The sequence below is a fragment of the Argopecten irradians genome, chromosome 15, assembly GCF_041381155.1.
Source record: "Argopecten irradians isolate NY chromosome 15, Ai_NY, whole genome shotgun sequence".
In the NCBI taxonomy this organism is placed as follows: Eukaryota; Metazoa; Mollusca; class Bivalvia; order Pectinida; family Pectinidae; genus Argopecten; species Argopecten irradians.
The window spans coordinates 23,535,787-23,547,684 of record NC_091148.1 but is presented as its reverse complement, the minus strand read 5'-3'; positions in this window follow the sequence as shown (position 1 = coordinate 23,547,684).

Sequence of the window (11,898 nt, the reverse complement as noted above, 5' to 3'; positions counted from 1 at the left end):
TGTATACCTCTGATTACTATACCTTACGACTTGTGTTCACTTTAATATTACATTTAACATACTGTAAACCTCTGATTACTATACCTTACGACTTGTGTTCACTTTAATATTACATTCAATACACTGTATACCTCTGATTACTATACCTTACGACTTGTGTTCACTTTAATATTACCATTTAACATACTGTATACCTCTGATTACTATACCTTACGACTTGTGTTCACTTTAATATTACCATTTAACATACTGTATACCTCTGATTACTATACCTTACGACTTGTGTTCACTTTAATATTACATTTAACATACTGTATACCTCTGATTACTATACCTTACGACTTGTGTTCACTTTAATATTACCATTTAACATACTGTATACCTCTGATTACTATACCTTACGACTTGTGTTCACTTTAATATTACCATTTAACATACTGTATACCTCTGATTACTATACCTTACGACTTGTGTTCACTTTAATATTACATTTAACATACTGTATACCTCTGATTACTATACCTTACGACTTGTGTTCACTTTAATATTACCATTTAACATACTGTATACCTCTGATTACTATACCTTACGACTTGTGTTCACTTTAATATTACATTTAACATACTGTATACCTCTGATTACTATACCTTACGACTTGTGTTCACTTTAATATTACCATTTAACATACTGTATACCTCTGATTACTATACCTTACGACTTGTGTTCACTTTAATATTACATTTAACACACTGTATACCTCTGATTACTATACCTTACGACTTGTGTTCACTTTAATATTACATTTAACATACTGTATACCTCTGATTACTATACCTTACGACTTGTGTTCACTTTAATATTACCATTTAACATACTGTATACCCTCTGATTACTATACCTTACGACTTGTGTTCACTTTAATATTACCATTTAACATACTGTATACCTCTGATTACTATACCTTACGACTTGTGTTCACTTTAATATTACCATTTAACATACTGTATACCTCTGATTACTATACCTTACGACTTGTGTTCACTTTAATATTACCATTTAACATACTGTATACCTCTGATTACTATACCTTACGACTTGTGTTCACTTTAATATTACCATTTAACATACTGTATACCTCTGATTACTATATACCTTACGACTTGTGTTCACTTTAATATTACATTTAACATACTGTATACCTCTGATTACTATACCTTACGACTTGTGTTCACTTTAATATTACATTTAACATACTGTATACCTCTGATTACTATACCTTACGACTTGTGTTCACTTTAATATTACATTTAATATACTGTATACCTCTGATTACTATACCTTACGACTTGTGTTCACTTTAATATTACATTTAACATACTGTATACCTCTGATTACTATACCTTACGACTTGTGTTCACTTTAATATTACCATTTAAACATACTGTATACCTCTGATTACTATACCTTACGACTTGTGTTCACTTTAATATTACCATTTAACATACTGTAATACCTCTGATTACTATACCTTACGACTTGTGTTCACTTTAATATTACCATTTAATATACTGTATACCTCTGATTACTATACCTTACGACTTGTGTTCACTTTAATATTACCATTTAACATACTGTATACCTCTGATTACTATACCTTACGACTTGTGTTCACTTTAATATTACCATTTAACATACTGTATAACCTCTGATTACTATACCTTATGACTTGTGTTCACTTTAATATTACATTTAACAATACTGTATACCTCTGATTACTATACCTTACGACTTGTGTTCACTTTAATATTACCATTTAACATACTGTAAACCTCTGATTACTATACCTTACGACTTGTGTTCACTTTAATATTACCATTTAACATACTGTATACCTCTGATTACTATACCTTACGACTTGTGTTCACTTTAATATTACCATTTAACATACTGTATACCTCTGATTACTATACCTTACGACTTGTGTTCACTTTAATATTACATTTAACATACTGTATACCTCTGATTACTATACCTTACGACTTGTGTTCACTTTAATATTACATTTAACATACTGTATACCTCTGATTACTATACCTTACGACTTGTGTTCACTTTAATATTACCATTTAACATACTGTATACCTCTGATTACTATACCTTACGACTTGTGTTCACTTTAATATTACCATTTAACATACTGTATACCTCTGATTACTATACCTTACGACTTGTGTTCACTTTAATATTACCATTTAACATACTGTATACCTCTGATTACTATACCTTACGACTTGTGTTCACTTTAATATTACCATTTAACATACTGTATACCTCTGATTACTATACCTTACGACTTGTGTTCACTTTAATATTACCATTTAACACACTGTATACCTCTGATTACTATACCTTACGACTTGTGTTCACTTTAATATTACCATTTAACATACTGTATACCTCTGATTACTATACCTTACGACTTGTGTTCACTTTAATATTACCATTTAACATACTGTAAACCTCTGATTACTATACCTTACGACTTGTGTTCACTTTAATATTACCATTTAACATACTGTAAACCTCTGATTACTATACTTTACGACTTGTGTTCACTTTAATATTACCATTTAACATACTGTATACCTCTGATTACTATACCTTACGACTTGTGTTCACTTTAATATTACATTTAACATACTGTATACCTCTGATTACTATACCTTATGACTTGTGTTCACTTTAATATTACCATTTAACATACTGTATAACCTCTGATTACTATACCTTACGACTTGTGTTCACTTTAATATTACCATTTAACATACTGTATACCTCTGATTACTATACCTTACGACTTGTGTTCACTTTAATATTACATTTAACATACTGTATACCTCTGATTACTATACCTTACGACTTGTGTTCACTTTAATATTACCATTTAACATACTGTATACCTCTGATTACTATACCTTACGACTTGTGTTCACTTTAATATTACCATTTAACATACTGTAACCCTCTGATTACTATACCTTACGACTTGTGTTCACTTTAATATTACCATTTAACATACTGTATACCTCTGATTACTATACCTTACGACTTGTGTTCACTTTAATATTACATTTAACATACTGTATACCTCTGATTACTATACCTTACGACTTGTGTTCACTTTAATATTACCATTTAACATACTGTATACCTCTGATTACTATACCTTACGACTTGTGTTCACTTTAATATTACCATTTAACATACTGTATACCTCTGATTACTATACCTTACGACTTGTGTTCACTTTAATATTACATTTAACATACTGTATACCTCTGATTACTATACCTTACGACTTGTGTTCACTTTAATATTACCATTTAACATACTGTATACCTCTGATTACTATACCTTACGACTTGTGTTCACTTTAATATTACCATTTAACACACTGTATACCTCTGATTACTATACCTTACGACTTGTGTTCACTTTAATATTACCATTTAACATACTGTATACCTCTGATTACTATACCTTACGACTTGTGTTCACTTTAATATTACCATTTAACATACTGTATACCTCTGATTACTATACCTTACGACTTGTGTTCACTTTAATATTACCATTTAACATACTGTATACCTCTGATTACTATACCTTACGACTTGTGTTCACTTTAATATTACCATTTAACATACTGTATACCTCTGATTACTATACCTTACGACTTGTGTTCACTTTAATATTACCATTTAACACACTGTATACCTCTGATTACTATACCTTACGACTTGTGTTCACTTTAATATTACCATTTAAAATACTGTATACCTCTGATTACTATACCTTACGACTTGTGTTCACTTTAATATTACCATTTAACATACTGTATACCTCTGATTACTATACCTTACGACTTGTGTTCACTTTAATATTACCATTTAACATACTGTATACCTCTGATTACTATACCTTACGACTTGTGTTCACTTTAATATTACATTTAACATACTGTATACCTCTGATTACTATACCTTACGACTTGTGTTCACTTTAATATTTACATTTAACATACTGTATACCTCTGATTACTATACCTTACGACTTGTGTTCACTTTAATATTACATTTAATATACTGTATACCTCTGATTACTATACCTTACGACTTGTGTTCACTTTAATATTACATTTAACATACTGTAAACCTCTCTGATTACTATACCTTACGACTTGTGTTCACTTTAATATTACCATTTAACATACTGTAAACCTCTGATTACTATACCTTACGACTTGTGTTCACTTTAATATTACATTTAACATACTGTATACCTCTGATTACTATACCTTACGACTTGTGTTCACTTTAATATTACCATTTAACATACTGTATACCTCTGATTACTATACCTTACGACTTGTGTTCACTTTAATATTACATTTAACATACTGTATACCTCTGATTACTATACCTTACGACTTGTGTTCACTTTAATATTACATTTAACATACTGTATACCTCTGATTACTATACCTTACGACTTGTGTTCACTTTAATATTACCATTTAACATACTGTATACCTCTGATTACTATACCTTATGACTTGTGTTCACTTTAATATTACATTTAATATACTGTATACCTCTGATTACTATACCTTACGACTTGTGTTCACTTTAATATTACCATTTAACATACTGTATACCTCTGATTACTATACCTTACGACTTGTGTTCACTTTAATATTACCATTTAACATACTGTATACCTCTGATTACTATACCTTACGACTTGTGTTCACTTTAATATTACCATTTAACATACTGTATACCTCTGATTACTATACCTTACGACTTGTGTTCACTTTAATATTACCATTTAACACACTGTATACCTCTGATTACTATACCTTACGACTTGTGTTCACTTTAATATTACCATTTAACATACTGTATACCTCTGATTACTATACCTTACGACTTGTGTTCACTTTAATATTACCATTTAACATACTGTATACCTCTGATTACTATACCTTACGACTTGTGTTTTATTTACTTTATACTCTGATATTGTGTTACATATTAAACACACTGTATACCTCTGATTACTATACCTTACGACTTGTGTTCACTTTAATATTACATTTAACACACTGTATACCTCTGATTACTATACCTTACGACTTGTGTTCACTTTAATATTACATTTAACATACTGTATACCTCTGATTACTATACCTTACGACTTGTGTTCACTTTAATATTACCATTTAACATACTGTATACCTCTGATTACTATACCTTACGACTTGTGTTCACTTTAATATACATTTAACATACTGTATACCTCTGATTACTATAACCTTACGACTTGTGTCACTTTATTACTATAAATACTGTATACCTCTGATTACTATACCTTACGACTTGTGTTCACTTTAATATTACCATTTAACATACTGTATACCTCTGATTACTATACCTTACGACTTGTGTTCACTTTAATATTACATTTAACATACTGTATACCTCTGATTACTATACCTTACGACTTGTGTTCACTTTAATATTACATTTAACATACTGTATACCTCTGATTACTATACCTTATGACTTGTGTTCACTTTAATATTACCATTTAACATACTGTATACCTCTGATTACTATACCTTACGACTTGTGTTCACTTTAATATTACATTTAACATACTGTATACCTCTGATTACTATACCTTACGACTTGTGTTCACTTTAATATTACATTTAACATAACTGTATACCTCTGATTACTATACCTTACGACTTGTGTTCACTTTAATATTACATTTAACATACTGTATAACCTCTGATTACTATACCTTACGACTTGTGTTCACTTTAATATTACCATTTAACATACTGTAAACCTCTGATTACTATACCTTACGACTTGTGTTCACTTTAATATTACCATTTAACACACTGTATACCTCTGATTACTATACCTTACGACTTGTGTTCACTTTAATATTACCATTTAACATACTGTATACCTCTGATTACTATACCTTACGACTTGTGTTCACTTTAATATTTACCATTTAACATACTGTAACCTCTGATTACTATACCTTACGACTTGTGTTCACTTTAATATTACCATTTAACATACTGTATACCTCTGATTACTATACCTTACGACTTGTGTTCACTTTAATATTACCATTTAACATACTGTATACCTCTGATTACTATACCTTACGACTTGTGTTCACTTTAATATTACCATTTAACATACTGTATACCTCTGATTACTATACCTTACGACTTGTGTTCACACTTTAATATTACATTTAACATACTGTATACCTCTGATTACTATACCTTACGACTTGTGTTCACTTTAATATTACATTTAACATACTGTATACCTCTGATTACTATACCTTACGACTTGTGTTCACTTTAATATTACATTTTAACAAACTGTATACCTCTGATTAATATACCTTACGACTTGTGTTCACTTTAATATTACCATTTAACATACTGTAACCCTCTGATTACTATACCTTACGACTTGTGTTCACTTTAATATTACCATTTAACATACTGTATACCTCTGATTACTATACCTTACGACTTGTGTTCACTTTAATATTACATTTAACATACTGTAAACCTCTGATTACTATACCTTACGACTTGTGTTCACTTTAATATTACATTTAACATACTGTATAAACTCTGATTACTATACCTTACGACTTGTGTTCACTTTAATATTACATTTAAACATACTGTATTACCTCTGATTACTATACCTTACGACTTGTGTTCACTTTAATATTACCATTTAACACACTGTATACCTCTGATTACTATACCTTACGACTTGTGTTCACTTTAATATTACATTTAACACACTGTATACCTCTGATTACTATACCTTACGACTTGTGTTCACTTTAATATTACCATTTAACATACTGTATACCTCTGATTACTATACCTTACGACTTGTGTTCACTTTAATATTACCATTTAACACACTGTATACCTCTGATTACTATACCTTACGACTTGTGTTCACTTTAATATTACATTTAACATACTGTATACCTCTGATTACTATACCTTACGACTTGTGTTCACTTTAATATTACATTTAACATACTGTATACCTCTGATTACTATACCTTACGACTTGTGTTCACTTTAATATTACCATTTAACATACTGTATACCTCTGATTACTATACCTTACGACTTGTGTTCACTTTAATATTATTACCATTTAACATACTGTATACCTCTGATTACTATACCTTACGACTTGTGTTCACTTTAATATTACCATTTAACATACTGTATACCTCTGATTACTATACCTTACGACTTGTGTTCACTTTAATATTACCATTTAACATACTGTATACCTCTGATTACTATACCTTACGACTTGTGTTCACTTTAATATTACCATTTAACATACTGTATACCTCTGATTACTATACCTTACGACTTGTGTTCACTTTAATATTACCATTTAATATACTGTAAACCTCTGATTACTATACCTTACGACTTGTGTTCACTTTAATATTACCATTTAACATACTGTATACCTCTGATTACTATACCTTACGACTTGTGTTCACTTTAATATTACCATTTAACATACTGTATACCTCTGATTACTATACCTTACGACTTGTGTTCACTTTTATTTATTACATTTTTACATATACTGTATAACCTCTGATTACTATACCTTATGACTTGTGTTTACTTTAATATTACCATTTAACATACTGTAAACCTCTGATTACTATACCTTACGACTTGTGTTCACTTTAATATTACCATTTAACATACTGTATACCTCTGATTACTATACCTTACGACTTGTGTTCACTTTAATATTACCATTTAACATACTGTATACCTCTGATTACTATACCTTACTCGACTTGTGTTCACTTTAATATTACCATTTAACATACTGTATACCTCTGATTACTATACCTTACGACTTGTGTTCACTTTAATATTACCATTTAACATACTGTATACCTCTGATTACTATACCTTACGACTTGTGTTCACTTTAATATTACCATTTAACATACTGTATACCTCTGATTACTATACCTTATGACTTGTGTTTACTTTAATATTACCATTTAACATACTGTATACCTCTGATTACTATACCTTACGACTTGTGTTCACTTTAATATTACATTTAACATACTGTATACCTCTGATTACTATACCTTACGACTTGTGTTCACTTTAATATTACCATTTAACATACTGTATACCTCTGATTACTATACCTTACGACTTGTGTTCACTTTAATATTACCATTTAACACACTGTATACCTCTGATTACTATACCTTACGACTTGTGTTCACTTTAATATTACCATTTAACATACTGTATACCTCTGATTACTATACCTTACGACTTGTGTTCACTTTAATATTACCATTTAACATACTGTATACCTCTGATTACTATACCTTACGACTTGTGTTCACTTTAATATTACCATTTAACATACTGTAAACCCTCTGATTACTATACCTTACGACTTGTGTTCACTTTAATATTACCATTTAACACACTGTATACCTCTGATTACTATACCTTACGACTTGTGTTCACTTTAATATTACATTTAACATACTGTATACCTCTGATTACTATACCTTACGACTTGTGTTCACTTTAATATTACCATTTAACATACTGTATACCTCTGATTACTATACCTTACGACTTGTGTTCACTTTAATATTACCATTTAACATACTGTATACCTCTGATTACTATACCTTACGACTTGTGTTCACTTTAATATTACCATTTAACATACTGTATACCTCTGATTACTATACCTTACGACTTGTGTTCACTTTAATATTACCATTTAACATACTGTATACCTCTGATTACTATACCTTACGACTTGTGTTCACTTTAATATTACCATTTAACATACTGTATACCTCTGATTACTATACCTTACGACTTGTGTTCACTTTAATAATTTACCATTTAACACACTGTATACCTCTGATTACTATACCTTACGACTTGTGTTCACTTTAATATTACCATTTAACATACTGTATACCTCTGATTACTATACCTTACGACTTGTGTTCACTTTAATATTACCATTTAACATACTGTAAACCTCTGATTACTATACCTTACGACTTGTGTTCACTTTAATATTACCATTTAACATACTGTATACCTCTGATTACTATACCTTACGACTTGTGTTCACTTTAATATTACCATTTAACATACTGTATACCTCTGATTACTATACCTTACGACTTGTGTTCACTTTAATATTACATTTAACATACTGTATACCTCTGATTACTATACCTTACGACTTGTGTTCACTTTAATATTACCATTTAACACTACTGTATACCTCTGATTACTATTACCTTATGACTTGTGTTCACTTTAATATTACCATTTAACATACTGTATACCTCTGATTACTATACCTTATGACTTGTGTTCACTTTAATATTACATTTTAACATACTGTATACCTCTGATTACTATACCTTACGACTTGTGTTCACTTTAATATTACCATTTAACATACTGTATACCTCTGATTACTATACCTTACGACTTGTGTTCACTTTAATATTACATTTAACATACTGTATACCTCTGATTACTATACCTTACGACTTGTGTTCACTTTAATATTACCATTTAACATACTGTATACCTCTGATTACTATACCTTACGACTTGTGTTCACTTTAATATTACATTTAACATACTGTATACCTCTGATTACTATACCTTACGACTTGTGTTCACTTTAATATTACCATTTAACATACTGTATACCTCTGATTACTATACCTTACGACTGTGTTCACTTTAATATTACCATTTAACATACTGTATACTCTGATTACTATACTTACGTTGTGTTCACTTTAATATTACATTTAACATACTGTATACCTCTGATTACTATACCTTACGACTTGTGTTCACTTTAATATTACATTTAACATACTGTATACCTCTGATTACTATACCTTACGACTTGTGTTCACTTTAATATTACATTTAACATACTGTATACCTCTGATTACTATACCTTACGACTTGTGTTCACTTTAATATTACATTTAACATACTGTATACCTCTGATTACTATACCTTACGACTTGTGTTCACTTTAATATTACCATTTAACATACTGTATACCTCTGATTACTATACCTTACGACTTGTGTTCACTTTAATATTACCATTTAACATACTGTATACCTCTGATTACTATACCTTACGACTTGTGTTCACTTTAATATTACATTTAACATACTGTATACCTCTGATTACTATACCTTACGACTTGTGTTCACTTTAATATTACCATTTAACATACTGTATACCTCTGATTACTATACCTTACGACTTGTGTTCACTTTAATATTACATTTAACATACTGTATACCTCTGATTACTATACCTTACGACTTGTGTTCACTTTAATATTACATTTAACATACTGTATACCTCTGATTACTATACCTTACGACTTGTGTTCACTTTAATATTACCATTTAACATACTGTATACCTCTGATTACTATACCTTACGACTTGTGTTCACTTTAATATTACATTTAACATACTGTATACCTCTGATTACTATACCTTACGACTTGTGTTCACTTTAATATTACCATTTAACACACTGTATACCTCTGATTACTATACCTTACGACTTGTGTTCACTTTAATATTACATTTAACATACTGTATACCTCTGATTACTATACCTTACGACTTGTGTTCACTTTAATATTACCATTTAACATACTGTAAACCTCTGATTACTATACCTTACGACTTGTGTTCACTTTAATATTACCATTTAACATACTGTATACCTCTGATTACTATACCTTACGACTTGTGTTCACTTTAATATTACCATTTAACATACTGTATACCTCTGATTACTATACCTTACGACTTGTGTTCACTTTAATATTACCATTTAACATACTGTATACCTCTGATTACTATACCTTACGACTTGTGTTCACTTTAATATTACCATTTAACATACTGTATACCTCTGATTACTATACCTTACGACTTGTGTTCACTTTAATATTACCATTTAACATACTGTAAACCTCTGATTACTATACCTTACGACTTGTGTTCACTTTAATATTACATTCAATATACTGTATACCTCTGATTACTATACCTTACGACTTGTGTTCACTTTAATATTACCATTTAACATACTGTATACCTCTGATTACTATACCTTACGACTTGTGTTCACTTTAATATTACCATTTAACATACTGTATACCTCTGATTACTATACCTTACGACTTGTGTTCACTTTAATATTACATTTAACATACTGTATACCTCTGATTACTATACCTTACGACTTGTGTTCACTTTAATATTACCATTTAACATACTGTATACCTCTGATTACTATACCTTACGACTTGTGTTCACTTTAATATTACCATTTAATATACTGTATACCTCTGATTACTATACCTTACGACTTGTGTTCACTTTAATATTACCATTTAACATACTGTATACCTCTGATTACTATACCTTACGACTTGTGTTCACTTTAATATTACATTTAACATACTGTATACCTCTGATTACTATACCTTACGACTTGTGTTCACTTTAATATTACCATTTAACATACTGTATACCTCTGATTACTATACCTTACGACTTGTGTTCACTTTAATATTACCATTTAACATACTGTATACCTCTGATTACTATACCTTACGACTTGTGTTCACTTTAATATTACCATTTAACATACTGCTAATACTA